The sequence below is a fragment of the Epinephelus lanceolatus genome, chromosome 12 (genome assembly GCF_041903045.1).
Source record: "Epinephelus lanceolatus isolate andai-2023 chromosome 12, ASM4190304v1, whole genome shotgun sequence".
NCBI classification, from domain to species: Eukaryota; Metazoa; Chordata; class Actinopteri; order Perciformes; family Serranidae; genus Epinephelus; species Epinephelus lanceolatus.
This window is the reverse complement of record NC_135745.1, coordinates 19,658,790-19,673,361: the sequence shown is the minus strand read 5'-3', so window position 1 is coordinate 19,673,361 and position 14,572 is coordinate 19,658,790. Positions and strand designations below refer to the sequence as shown.

Here is a 14,572-nt window from a genome sequence, read left to right as displayed (position 1 = left end):
TAAAAGCAGTAGCAGCAGCAGTAGCTTAACTATTTTCCATGTTCATCACCTCCCAGAGTGTATAGATTGGGTGATTTCCAACATTGTGGTTTGGGTTACAGTAACCACCAGCTGGATGGAGCGTTGTTTCCACGGTGCCTATGCGTCCCTCCACAGGCTTGTGCAACAAGCCAATCAAAAGCCATCAGTCTTAAACACAGAACTGGGGTGGAAGAGCAGGGGGTGGAGGGATCATATGAGTTTTCCATTAATTTATTCAAAGCATTTTTTTCCTTTCCTCTGAACATTGAACATTCAGTTGCTGATAGAAACAACATTACTTTTATATTATACCTAAGTATGATCCACCAGTTTAACTTGAACATGCAATTACTGAATCAAGTAGTGAACACAACACTGACATATTATCAATTTTGGAGTTGATATTTCATACTTGTTTGCAAACATTTGCCTCTTCACACACCCAGACAAAGACCAACATACCATTAACGCTGAGTCATGTTTTTGGCAAATTGATTGAAGTCCAATATTCACTCTCCTTTTGGGCCTTTTTCTATATTTATAAATAATATTTATGGATTTTGTAATTTCTATCATTATCATTATTATTATTATTATTATTTGTTTATTTGAAGGATAATCATGCTCTCACTTTTAAAACTACAATTCCCATTATTATGAGTGTTTGGGGGATGTAAACAGGATGTATAATGTTACCAGTCAGTCAGCTGTGAGCTTTAATTTAAGATCCGTGTTTTAGCCTTTATTTTGACAAATTAGCACTATTAAAAGTATGCCGAATTAGATAATATCAGCTCATATTTGCAATGCACCAATGGATGTAGAGACAGCTATCACTGTTTTACTTAAATATTGAAGAAAACTTAAAAACGTGGTTATTTTCAGGCAAGTTCTGATTTTACAAGGAGCGTTTTTTCTCTGATTTCTACTTGGATTTATTCGAATATAGTGGTAATCCCGGGAAACGTAAGTCACACTGAGAATATGTGTGTCATGTCTGTGTGTTCACATTTCACTGGGTGTCCGAGAATGTGTGCTACTTTGACGCAAATTGCAGCAATGGCGATCTACGTTTTTAAAGTTGTACCTTAATTGCCTCCATTAGCTGTGTGTCACATCCGGTGGCGCTGCTCCAGCTGCTTACCGTGTTGATAAGCGGGGCCAAATGTGCGGGATACACTACAATAGTGTGCCTAACTTTACGTTGTTTGTGTAGGACGATATTTACCTGTCCTTTTAAACTCACGTAGGTGTTTCTTCTTCGTGGGGCCCCTTCAACTTCCCCGCGTCCCCTGTGGAGGAGGAGCGCAGTGAAAACCTATGCTCAACACATAGGGAGCGTTCCATTACCCACACTACCATACTGTGAAGTAGGCCAGGATAAGATTTAGGGTGTGTTCCAAATAGCTTTCCTTTTCTTTTTACTTGTAGTAGGTACTGCAGCTGATCTTAAAAAAGTACACTGTTGCATGCAGTATGCACACAATTGGGACATACTACTGTCTCATAACATTATACCCTGAAGTTTGACCCCCTTGATTTGGCTTGGAGATACAACAAACACCACTTACAGAGTTGGCAAGAGATGGAGATCAAATTTGTTACACTGCCATGTATGTAGTTTAATTTTAAAGTTATAACTGCACAGATTGTAAATTCTAACATATTACATTTGCAACAATGAAATTACTCTGGTTCTCTGTCATTGTTATTTTTATAGGTCTAGTTATGCCTTATTGTTGTTGGTGATATTTATGATTATTGTTCACTTAAACAATCAGTATTTCTATTATTACTATTTGACTGGTCACCAGTTACTTGAATGTGCCGTCATTGTGACGTCTGACAGCTGTCAATCAGCTGTCATCAGTCAATGTGAGGTATGGTCTGCTGCGCATAGCATTGTGGGTCAGAATGGCCAGAAAAGCATGCTGGCTTGCATAGCGCGAAATCAGACCGGGTGTAGTAGAACATCTTGCTATTTTTTGCATACTGCATTTCACTTACAATGTACTGGGACATACTAAATCTTTTTCTGGCATACTTTAGTATTATAGTATGGGATACACAGTATGACAAATGCAGTATGCCAACAATACCAGGATGTTCTGCCACATCCAGTCAGATTTTGCAGTATGCAAGCCAGCAAAAAATTATTATTATTTTTTTGGGGGGCTATTCTGACCCACAGTCCTCTGCACAGCTGAAGATACGTCACATTGACCAAGCCGCAAACACATGATATCTTGACAACTCACTGACAGCTGTTTGACAGTTGATTGACGGATGACAGTGCATCCAACTGACTGATGACCAGTCAAATAGTAATTAAAGAATATTAATTGTTTAAGTGAACAAAATAATTGTAAATATTACAAACAGCAACAGGACATAACTATAAAAATAACAGTGTAATGCAGATGTAATTTTACCATCACAGATATATGTTTGAATCTACAATTTGTGCAGTTATAACTTAAAGTTTAACTACAGACATTGCAAAGGAAGCAGATGTCAAAGCAAGAGGGTCAAAGTTCAGGATAATGTTATGAGAAAGCAGTATGTCCTGATTGTGCGCAATATACTATATAAGGGCAGCTGCTGTACCTACTGAAAGTGATTTGGAAGGCACCTTATTAGCTACTACATAGCACACTTTAATCACCAGCTGGACACTGACTTTGTCTGTGTATGCAGCCCACCCTTTGGTGCTGGGCAGATAGTGTAAAGTTGGTTTAACAGAGCTTTTTTTTCTGACAACAGCTGTTAAACAGGTTAAAAACAAAGCTGACGAGAGTGAACAAACACTGTAAGCTGAAAGATTTAGAAGTGCTCTGTAGAGCTAAGGGGAACTGCAGAGCTGTGGGACAATTCTCTTAAAGTGTTGATTTTAGCCGCTTTTAATAAATGTATTCATAACTTTACTTCAACCCATCTCAGCTGTATATAACTCCTCAAGCTCTGCTCTTAATAAGAGAGGTTGGCACCACCCAAAAGTCTTTTTTCTAGGTCCAACATCTGGTTGTCAAGGAATGCCAAATCCTGGCTGTAAGGAAAGGAAGCTGCTGGGTGGACCTGCAATAACATAAAAGACCATTATGAACATTTTTGAGTGACGTTGATCTATTGCCTTTTCCAGTGGAGGTCCTTACACGTCTTTGAGTAGAACTCAGACAGAGGTGGCAGAGCAGCTGGGTTTACATTCGCAGTAATGGCTGTCTTTTGGTCTCACATGCATAATGCCATAACAAGTCACTGACAAGTGATGCTGCAGCAAAACCTCATGGGTGCTGCAGATCAGTGGAGAGATATTCAAGTGCTAAGTGTGTGATTGCATGTGTACGTGTGGAAGGTGCAGAGGCTGGGAGCGCATATGCATGCGTGTGCATTTTTGTGTGTATATCCGTGCATGCTCTCTGCCCGTGTGTGCATCAGCGTAAAGCCGATAGGGAGAGCAGCATGTCTGGAATCATTTAAACAGAGTGAGAACACATTCCCGCATGCAGAATCATTCCTCCCAATAGGAGTGTCATTGTTTCCAAAGACAGCTTTGCTTTCACCATGAATCAGGTAGCATTTTTTCCTATATATTTCATTTTTCCTGTCAGCTATACAGGTCTTTACAAAAATGCTGGGAATGAATCCAGAAGGACTTTAGGACTGTTCTGATCTAAGAATTGTGATTGATGACCCTGTTTGTGGGGGAAAGAGATATACAATAATGTGTTTGGTTTGCGCATTATGGAGAGATATTTTGATGGCACTTTTTGTGAAGAGTATGCAGAGCGCGGGACATACCGGAAACACAACAACAGCACTGTAGTTCATCATCAGAGCGGATATAGATACATTTGAGGGTTATTAAAGAATGGTAATATTTAATAGTTTTTATATTTATTGTCAACAAAACCAAAAATGTGCTAGTCAGTTTCTCTTTGACTTCTCTGCCCTGCAGCCCCAAGCCCTCTGGTCATTACTGAATCATGAAAAACAGGTCACAAATATAGTTGCATCCTTTTCTTTAATGGAGGCAATTTCCTAAAAGACACTGCATTTGGTGAGGACTGTTTTCAGCGTAGGATTAATTTACATTTGGTGCACTACTGAGTATTTAAAGGAGCAGGATGGTGTATGTGGGCATGGACTCAAAATAAACGACAGTGCCCACGTTCATCATAATGAATGAACATGTCACCCAGTCCAACAGTGTGGCTCATTGATGTGTGTTTAATATATTTTGGACAACAATGGAGCTTCATGACACACAAGAATAAGCTATATCAGGCTTTGGGTCTGGTCTCGTCATTTGATGTGTTGACAATAACAGTAAATATAGAATATCGCCAGTATTATCCTTTAAGATGTGGGTATCCCACTAAGAGTTCTCACTTGCAGATTATACAGACATAAAGCTACCAATTTTTTAATACTTCAAAATGCGCTGATATCATAATCATAAAATACTTTCATGTTATTACTACTGTAAATGGTTTATCTTTAAGTCAACTGCTGAATGAAGCCAAAGAGCAGTAACTAACTAACTAACTTTTTTTTTCAGTCAACTGTACAGTAGGGCTACAACTAATGATTATTTTCATTGTCGACTAATCTGTCGATTATTTCTTTGATTAGTCGACTAATAATTTTATCGAAAAATGTGTTAAAATGTTGAAAAATGTCAGTCTGTCGCTCCCAAACCCCAAAATTATGTCATCCAATGTCTTGTTTCGTGCTCATGCCAAAGGGTTTTAGTTCACTGTCATGGGAGAGTGTGTAAAGCTGCCAATATTTGAACGTAAGAAGCTGCAATAAGAGTATTTTGGGGCACTTTTATAGTACTTTTCTATGAAAAATGACTCAAACCGATTAGTCGACTACTAAAATAGTCACCGATTATTTTGATAGTCGATTAGTCATCGATTTGTCGACTAATAGTTGCAGCCCTACTGTACAGTCTACATATTAATCAAAGGTGTTTATATTTATAGTTTCAGTAGCTGAAACTATAAAAACATTTTTTTAACAAAGTTCCTAAGTATAATCAATAAGATTGTATCCATTTGAGGCCCAGTGTAAGATAGCATTTGAAAACCAAACTGTGACCTGGCCCAGCTTTGTTCTGATTTCAGCATGCCAGAGGATATAAGTCAGGCCGCATCTGGTTGCCTGAGTCAGCTGAGACACGGGATGAATAATGCCCCAGAAGTGGGTCAAATAAACTGGCCCAGTTCCAGCTGCCGACAATGCCACCACTGGGCTGTTATCAACAATGACCTGGCACGGCATTGGCCCGGACTCGGCACACTGTAAGAAATAAGTCGGGCTGCATCTGGTTGTCCGACTCGGCTGAAACTCGGGATGAATGACACCAAGTATCAGGCCAAATAAACTGACCCGATTCAGACATCTGACATTGCCACCACAGGGTGTACACTAGTTGTCCTCAATTAATCCCATGATATTAATTTAAGGTTAAAAAAAATCTGACTCCTAAAATGATTTCTCATGGAACCCAAAGCTAATTTGAAGCCTGACAGCTCCACTGTCACACCACTTTGTGGCCTCGTGTGTGAGAGCTGTAGTAAACGGGCAGTGACTCATACCAGTCTCAAATGTATGGCTCTGCTTGTGGCGGCACGGGTGGACAGCCACATAGTTGCCTGTGGTGAAGGCCTCTGCACAGGCAGCCCTGGAATAGAAGTTTATTACTGGCCACCAAGTCGAGCCCTGCTCACCAAATTGATACCTTGGAACAAATATAACGTAGAAAATCACATATATGCATAAACTGTGAAGCACACGCACACCCATGCACGGCTACACACATGAATGGAGATATACACACACATATACACACGCAGAAAGTTAAAGGCTATACTTTGAAAGTTCCTGTTTAGGTGTAAGTGGGTGAGAAATGTGGGCACATTGTTCAGTCTCCTAGAAAAGTTGCAGCAGTTCAGTGAAGAGAGAGAGCTAAAATAAGATGTGAGATTGAAGGTTTTCCTAAAGATTGAGAGGAAAAAGAAAAAGGTCCAACAAAAGAGACACAAGTGATATATGTGTGAAGGAATCGTCTACTTTATATGCAGACAGAATTGATCCTGGAGAAGCCATTCATGTGATCTGTTTTTCAGGAAGGAAAAGAATTCCAGGGTTTCATAGAAAGCTCATACTCCTTTGACAAATGTGACAAGTGGCCCCGTCAGCCTGCAATCATCTCTGTGTAATTGAAGACATGATGTCACATCAGTGCCTTTGGTGCAGCTAAACCACTGTTGCCCACATTTACCAATACTGGGTGGTTTTGTCAGACAAGCTCCAGTGTGTGCTACACACACTTAATAACGGTCTGGGCTTAGGTTTGGCTCCAGACGTTTGGCTGAATCCCGATCACACTCAATAAAGAAGGAAATACAACTGACTGACGGGCCGCTTTTATTGCCCCATTCAGCACTTCAGACAGCACGGAAGTTATGATAATTAGAAATCTGATTTGCGATATACAGTCTGTAGAATTTAGCACAAACAACCCTGTAAACAGCCTTGAATGTAAATACTGGGCAATGTCTTAGCTCATATAAATGTTTCAATAAAGTTCTTTTGTGTTTTGGCTCGACCCATTGTAGTGTTGAGGAGGCTATAACACTGCCAGCATCGTATAGTTTGCCACGAGGACTGCATGCGGAGAAATATTCAGATCTTTCACTTGAGTAAGTCGTGAATTCAGAGCAGCACAGTAGTGCAGTGATTAGCACTGTCGCCTCACAGCAAGAGGGCCCTTCTGTGTCAAGTTTACATGTTCTCCCTGTGTCACCTTGGGTTTTCTCGGGGTACTTCGGCCTCCCACAATCCAATGACTTGCAGACTCATAAATGGTTATCAACCCTGTGATGGTCTGGCATCCTGTTCCTACCTCTGGCCCAGTGTCAGCTAGGATAGGCTCCAGTGTCCCCATGACCCTGAAAAGGATAAGCGGTTATGGATAATGAATGAATAAATGAATGAAGACTTGAATTCAAAATGTTACTATCAGAGATATATTGAGCCGTGTTGGGTTATCGGCTAATTAATCCCAACTGGTGGGTTTTGGGTCCATTCTGAATCGACCACAAATGACCTGCAAATGTGTCATGTTTGTTGAAAACACACTTCATTTTGAGGTACACCAAGTTTCCGGGACAGAGCTTTTATTTTGAAGTGCCATTTCCTGCTGTAGAGTGAGAGACTAACAGACAGCTACTTGAGAGAGACAGCAAACTATAGCTTGACGACATGGCCGAACGCAAGTATGAAGCTGAATGTATCAAACTGTGCGGAAAATTGGCTCAGACACCCACTCAAAGTGATTTCTAATACCTTTGGTGATCCACTGACTTTCCATCGAGCACCATCATCAGATCAAACTTTAACTATGTGTGCATTTAGCTCATAGCTTCAGAGAGTCACTACCATGGTTGTTGACTCTTAGCCTTACAGTATTGGACAATAAATACAAACTTAAATTTAAAAGAAGGGGCTCTTTCTCCCCCCAGACATATATCAGCAGAATGGCAAAGGCTTTCAAACAGAGGGACAAAATAGACATTAAATACAATTGAATTTCTAAATTAATGATTGACTAATAAAAAAGACCATGGCCCGGCAGTTGTTTGTAAAGCCATACATCTTATTTATAAGACTAATCTGATGTTTTAACCTGTAAACATACAATGATTCCCCCTGACACGTAGTCAGTGGCATAAGGTAGTTACAATGGGCCCCAGTGCACACTGTTATGACGGGCCACAGTGTGCCCTAGTTACTAGTTATGAAGCACACACACACACACACACACACACACACAGTGAGTTTTAGGCGTATATATATTTCAGCAACAGTCTGCCTTACTGCCGCTTTTATGTTATATCAGCTTGCAGATCTGCCCAGCTTGCCAGTCTGTAATTGGTATCGTCTCGTTACATAATTTAAGACTTCATTTTGGACAACATCAACATACATATTACCCAGCTATTATCATTACATATCTATATATGACAAAAACTACAAAAGAAAATAGAAAACTCTTAGTTTAACCCATTAATTCATTCATTTTCCCCAACTACTTATCCTGTTAGGGGTCGCAGAGGGACTGGAGTCTAGCCTAGCTGACATTGGGCGAGAGGCAGGGTACACCCTGGACAGGTCACTAGACTATCACAGGTCTGACACATAGAGACAGACAACCATTCACACTCACATTCACACCTATGGGTAATTTAGAGTCACCAATTAAACTGCATGTCTTTGGACTGTGGGAGGAAGCTGGAATACCTGGAGAAAACCTACACTCACACGGGGAGAACATGCAAACACCAACCCGGGGTTCGAATCCCCCATGCCGGGTTTGAAACAGGAACCCTCTGCACCACCATGCTGCCAGGTTAGTTTAACTAAATAATTTTTTTAATAGTTCAACTGTAGATTTTATAGTTTATGTAGATTAACCATATAATTTGTTACAGATTGATACTATTTTACAAAAGCAAAAACCATGATGGAGATGCCTTTTTGAGGACATGTATAGAAAATCACACCAGTTTTGATTTAATGTGAGTTCTTCTTTGAACATGGGCATATTTCCATGTCTCAGTCATGCTCCTCAACCCCATGGGCCCCACTGCAACCACGATGCCTGTCTATATTTACACCCCTGCAAGTAGTAGAGCAGCACAACGTGGAAGTACGTCAAAGTTGTACTTAATACAGTAACATAATTAATCACCTTCCACCACTGGAGGACTGTGTGTACACAAAACAAAACACTCAAATGATAAAACTCATTAATCAAAAGATTTGCTGACTTACTGTAGAGTAAGTGTAAAAGTTGATTTGACTTGATAGAGAAATGGTACTGGAACCCCCTTTGTTGTGTTTTTTTTTTTTTTTTTTTCTTTTCCCATGGTATACTGAATGCCTTAATGATAACACATTACAGATTTCATGCCAGCAAAGCAAACTGAAATTGAAACTGAAATTGAAAATACATGAGAGAAAGGGGAAAAGGTATCTCTGGCAAAAGCTCTCTCCTCTGTAAAGCTTTTAAGTCAATAAACTTGCTGCCCACTTCCAGGCTGCACTGGTGGAGTCACTGGGCACATAAGTACTTACTTGCCCTCCCCCCAGCTTGACGAGGTGAGCTTAATTTGGAACCAGTGGAGTTTTCTAATTGTCAGGTTTGTTTGCAGAGCAATTTGGCTCTCATTCAGCAAGTCCCTAGAGAGACCCCTAGTGTTGGAAACCTAAAACTACACTCACACTCCCTCAGCATCGTGTTGATGGTGTGTGACGATTCCCTCCAACTGCAGAGTGTTTTGGGATGAGCAGATAACAGACAGAAAATAGACACCATGGGACAGATTGGACGGGGTGAATCTCATTCAGCTGCAAACTCTCACAACTCTGGAGGTTTTAATTTAATTTGGCTGGAAGTGGATTTTTCCAGAATGCCTCATGGAAGTCCTCCAAAATTAACTTCCTGGATATTCTACAGGGCCTCTATGTCTACATCCATTCTCATACCCAAATGGTGCTCTGGCCAACTTCACGGTGGTGGTGTGTCTTTGTCAGTGTAAAATAGAAATATAGAAATCCATGTAGAAAATAAGAGAAATAAAAGGTGCGCTAAGACAAGAGAAACGGCAGAGAAAGGTTGAAGAAAATACAAGCAAGACACAGTGAGACTCACAATTATCAGATATGAATATTACTTCATGACAGTATGTTGGTGCTGGTCAAACAGTGCGAGGAGAAATACTTGCAGTGATTGGCATCAGCAGTGGCTCCCAACTCAAGGGGTGGGACCCACACAAGGGGTCACAAGATCAATTTAAGGGGCTGTAGACGAAAGCAGAATATATCAGCTACACAAAGTGATGCTTATTTTTCCTCTTTTCCTTTCTTTTAACGTGTCAGCAGTTTACACACAGTATCTGTGCGCCTCACTTTCAGGCACACGTTTTTCCTCATGAAAAACTAGGTTAAATGTCTTACAATTTGGAAAAGGGATGTGCCTTATTACTCCACCCCCTTGTCTCTCCCTCTTCTCTTTCTCTTCCCCCTTCTTTCTCTCTCCGTCTCTGTCTCTCTGAGAAAGAGGCCATTGTTTCTTAATTAATTCACCATGTGTTTGGAGCACACATGACTGAAGGAGGTGCAATGCATGAAAGATTAATAGCTGACAATATCCCCCTCACAGGCCATCAATTAGGAGTTACAAGTATCTACACTTTGAAAACTTCCCGTTGTGTTCTGTGTGAAGACGCATATGAGTTGGTAATATATAGCCTATGTGTGGAGTTTAGCGCTCAGTATTTGTGACTTAGACATAGGCTGAAAGGGGTTTAAGAGGTACAATAATCAAATATACAGCAACTTTCTGTCACTTAAAGTCCCCCCCCCCCCCCAGACACATTTTAACGTGTGTACTTAGACTCCGCCACACCCACCACAGCAGCTTGCGGAAGGTTTTGCTTTCCGCTTTCTCTAGAGCTGCTCACGCTAGGTTGACCAGTGAAAGAGCAGTGTGCATCAAGATGGCTAGTGTTAGCATTAGATGAAACATTCAGCCAGACATGTTTGAGCAGCAGTGAGACCAAGATTCAGGGTGCTTTCACACCTGCCCTGTTTGGTTCAGTTCAATCGAACTCAAGTTCATTTGGCCCCTAAGTGTAGTTCATTTGGCCAGATGTGAACACAGCACGCACCAAAACAACCGGACTAAGACCTTCTTGAAGAGGTGGTCTCGGTTCGGTTACAAACGAACTCTGGTGCGGTTTGTTTGTGGTGAGAACGTATTCCGACCTTAATCAGAACCAACTGCAGTCGCATTACACATTGTTTGGGTTAAACATGAGCATGTTACAGTCCTGGAGGATTATTAATGTGCTCCTCCTCCTGTACTGCCTTAATATGCACATTCAGCACATCCAATGCATCAAAACATTGTTTTCTAGTCTGAGTTGCACCTCGTTTTCAAACTGTATGGTTTGCCTAAAATGAACAATGACAGCAGTATAGTACACAACGACCAGCGCTAAAATCAACCTGCGTAGTTGTCCCTCCATTGTGACATTAGAAAGTGCCCCATTTATCTTGCAAGTGTACTCTTCTTCAGTGTTTTGTTTACTTCCTGGATTTTTCCCACATGGAAATTCTGACTAATTGAGAGCAGCAAGCATTCGATCTGGTCCGCTTGTAAATGCTGCCGTGAGAACGCGAACCAACTTTAGGCAATTATGTAACTTTATGTCAAAATTAGTCCCTGAATCTGACTGAAGCAAGTGAACTCTAGGTCTGAAAGCACCCTCAGACTCTGTTGTGCATCAAAATGGGCAACTAGCAGATGTATCAGAATGGTTAATGCAGTACGCATCTTTTATTTGTTTTTGTTGTTTGTTAGCTTGTTATCTTGTAGGCTACTGTAAGCGGCAGTGGCATACACAATGTTAAAGGTCTAGTGTGTAGCATTATTGCCATCTAGTGGTGAGGCTGCATATTGCAAACAACTGAAACGTTTCACATGTACCAAGTGTAAAAGGAGAACCATGGTGGCCAACATGAACACGCGAATGTCCCTTTCTGGAGCTAGTGTTTGATTTGTTCATTCTGAGCTACTGTAGAAAAAGTATGATTCATCGGATATAGACTGCGGCTACAAGCCTGCCATTGGGCTGCTTATTCTCCCTGCTCTAGCACTGACACAGCGCTGTGGAGATACGTCTAGCTAAGCCATAGAAATGGCAAACTGCATGGAAGAAGACTCGCTACATATGTAGATAAAAGCAGCTTATTCTAAGGTAATGAAAACACATTGATTCTTAGTTTAAGTTGATTATACACTATGTTACAAGTATTATATTACATTTCAGCCAATATATCCAATAAATCCTACACGCTGGACCTTTGATGGTTGTAAAACATACAATAATATGATGGAGGTTTTAGTCAATAGTGGAAGGAAGCTTCAATGTCTGGTTTACATCAAAAAACAGCATACTCTGCCATATTTGCTGTCAAAACTTTCATCATGCTAATGCAAACTCTGCTCTATGTACTGACAAGTTTACTCTGCGCTGGAGGTTTCAGGTGTCTTCAGGTGTCAGTGTTGTGTCAAAGTCTGCTCCCCTTTAGATATGTGTTTCCTGTATTAGACAGCGATTGGCTTTCATATTAATGACATACCAAATCTAGCTTGCCAGGAGTACATTTGAATTTTGCATTGTAGAGAAATGCACAGATATGTCCTCCTTCAGCAGAGAAATGTGAAAGCACCTGTTTAGTGACAAACCTTGCACAGATAGAAAGTAGTATAGTTTGCGTTTAAGGGGACAAATGACATTTTTGAATGGACTTTAAATGTATTGGCTAAGCCTGATTTTAAATGATAAAACCTACAAATTAAAACATGTAATGAACTTAAATTTATTTCCTTACAATCCCATAAATGTGTGTATTACAGCATGGTGGGTCAAGACTGACTGTAATTCTGTCAAAAATCATGAAGGTGAGATGAGCTTTATCTGCTGACCCACTTTCTCCCAGTCCACCACATATGTACTGTATGTGTGTGTGGGTCTGTGCCAGTGCCTCTCACAGAGGCAGTTCTTGGCTACTGTAATGGCAGCCAGTACAAAGAAGCAGCCAGCTGAAGACAGGAACTTGGACAGATCTGGCACATCTTGGGCTCCGCAGTTTACGACTGAAAACAAATAAAGTCAGCATAAAACAAACTATGTGCACCCTGCGCCGTTATACAAAAGCTCATTAGTGTGAGATCAGGTCGAGATTTACAGCCAACCTCTCCCCTCTCTGTGCCAACTATACAAACCTGTGATTATTCCTCTTTAAGTATACGCCTGAGACCTACAGCACTGCGTCTTCGCCTTTAAAGACTTGTTGCTATTTTTTCTTGAGGGGAGAGGATAGGAGTGTTTAAAGAGATGATTTCAGTGCTGTAATGCTACCTCCTGTGCCACAGACAAACATCTGCCCCGCACATTGCTGCAGTTTAGCGAGGATGTTCATCATCTGGTGAGCGTTTCGGGCTGCCAGTTAAATCCCTTATATTTCCATTCACCAAAATATTTGATACTCTGACAGCAGTGGTCCCTCAGACTCACTTCATGTTTAGTGAACCCTGGTGTCTGTTGAAATGTCCAATCTAAGACAAACTAGAGATAACCGGCAGAGTGAGACTGAGGTGATATTGGAGGGACATGTTTGGGCGGATGTGGCCAGTGAGTTGAGGCAGGACTGCAGCACGTGTTTGATAAAAGCATGGGTGATATTGTGTTATTTGAAAGATGCCTGCCTGCTCTAACCCCCCTCACACACACACACATACACACACACACACACACACACACACACTGCACACTGAGCCTCCTCTCATCTTTCTCCCCTCTCACTCTGGAGGAGCAGAACCCTACGAAACAAAGGAAACTCTCTATATCTCAAAGCCAGCAGTGATATCATGGAAAAGGCTGACAGTCAGGTGTGGGAGAGAGTCAAAGGGATTACTGTTACTCTCAAGATTCACAGATTTTTTTTGCAAACATGATTTATCTCAAGCTCCTATTCATATGGAATTCATTTGGAGCTTTCTACTTTAAATATTGTATAGACAGTTAAAATCAATAACCTAGTTTCACCACAACTTATTGCCGAGTGATTGCATTTCTCAGAAATATCATGAAATACTTGTTGAAGGAAATCACAGGAAGCGCTCCCTAAAGACCGTACAGCTGAAATTCTGCACCCTTCAATTCTTTGTTATTGTAGTATAAAAGGTAACAAATGTCTAAGGAGGAGAAACTACAAACATTTCAGGAGCAGTCAGTACAGGGGAGCTCGGGAATTTTTCCTCACAGCAAAACTGTTGCTCAGCTTCTGACCATGAAAGCAAAGCTCTCATTTCCCGCTGACTACTGTGAAAGAGGATCATAAAATTGACTCCATCTGTAATTTTATGGTGAACTTTCCAGTCACCAGCAGCATAATGGCATTCCTTCTATTAAGTTATGTTAAAATTCACTTGAAGGCATGTATTGCATAGTATTAGTCTTTGGGATAGATTGAGCTTTTGTGGATAGATGTTTCATCTAAGTGTCTCTTTTTAAGTCTTGAACCAGGTTTGGCCATATCTGACAGTTAGACAGTATGCAAACTAACCCAAATGGATGTTATCAGCCTATTAAATGGGTGTTATCTGTGGTTATAAGCCTCATAGACAAGGGTTAGTAGGGACCTGATTCACCTAATGGTAGGTTCAGGAGGTCATTATCAGCCCATTTAATGGAAGTTACCAGTAGGTTCAGGCAGCCAAAACGTCATGGTTAGGTTTAGAAATAGATGGTTTGTTAGGGTTGGGCATAAATTTTAGTTTCAAACTGGACTCCCATCCCTGATCTCCTGGGTGAAGGTCCTGTGTTTGACCCGTCCACCACCCTCTCTATATGTGGACTTTCTTACACATGGTAGCAGTGGAGGGGCCCCCTGATAGTGGTATCTTGTG

At 40.9% G+C, this 14,572-nt stretch overlaps 1 protein-coding gene across 1 annotated transcript in view; it reads left to right on the top strand.

The window, feature by feature from the left end:
- The first annotated feature begins 683 nt into the window (after positions 1-683).
- LOC117271891 (alpha-amylase) overlaps positions 684-14,572 on the top strand; it is a 31,229-nt gene continuing 17,340 nt past the window's right edge. The window contains exon 1 of the mRNA XM_078173089.1: positions 684-987. The gene's annotated coding sequence lies outside the window, so the exon portion shown is untranslated. The remainder of the gene's footprint in view (positions 988-14,572) is intronic.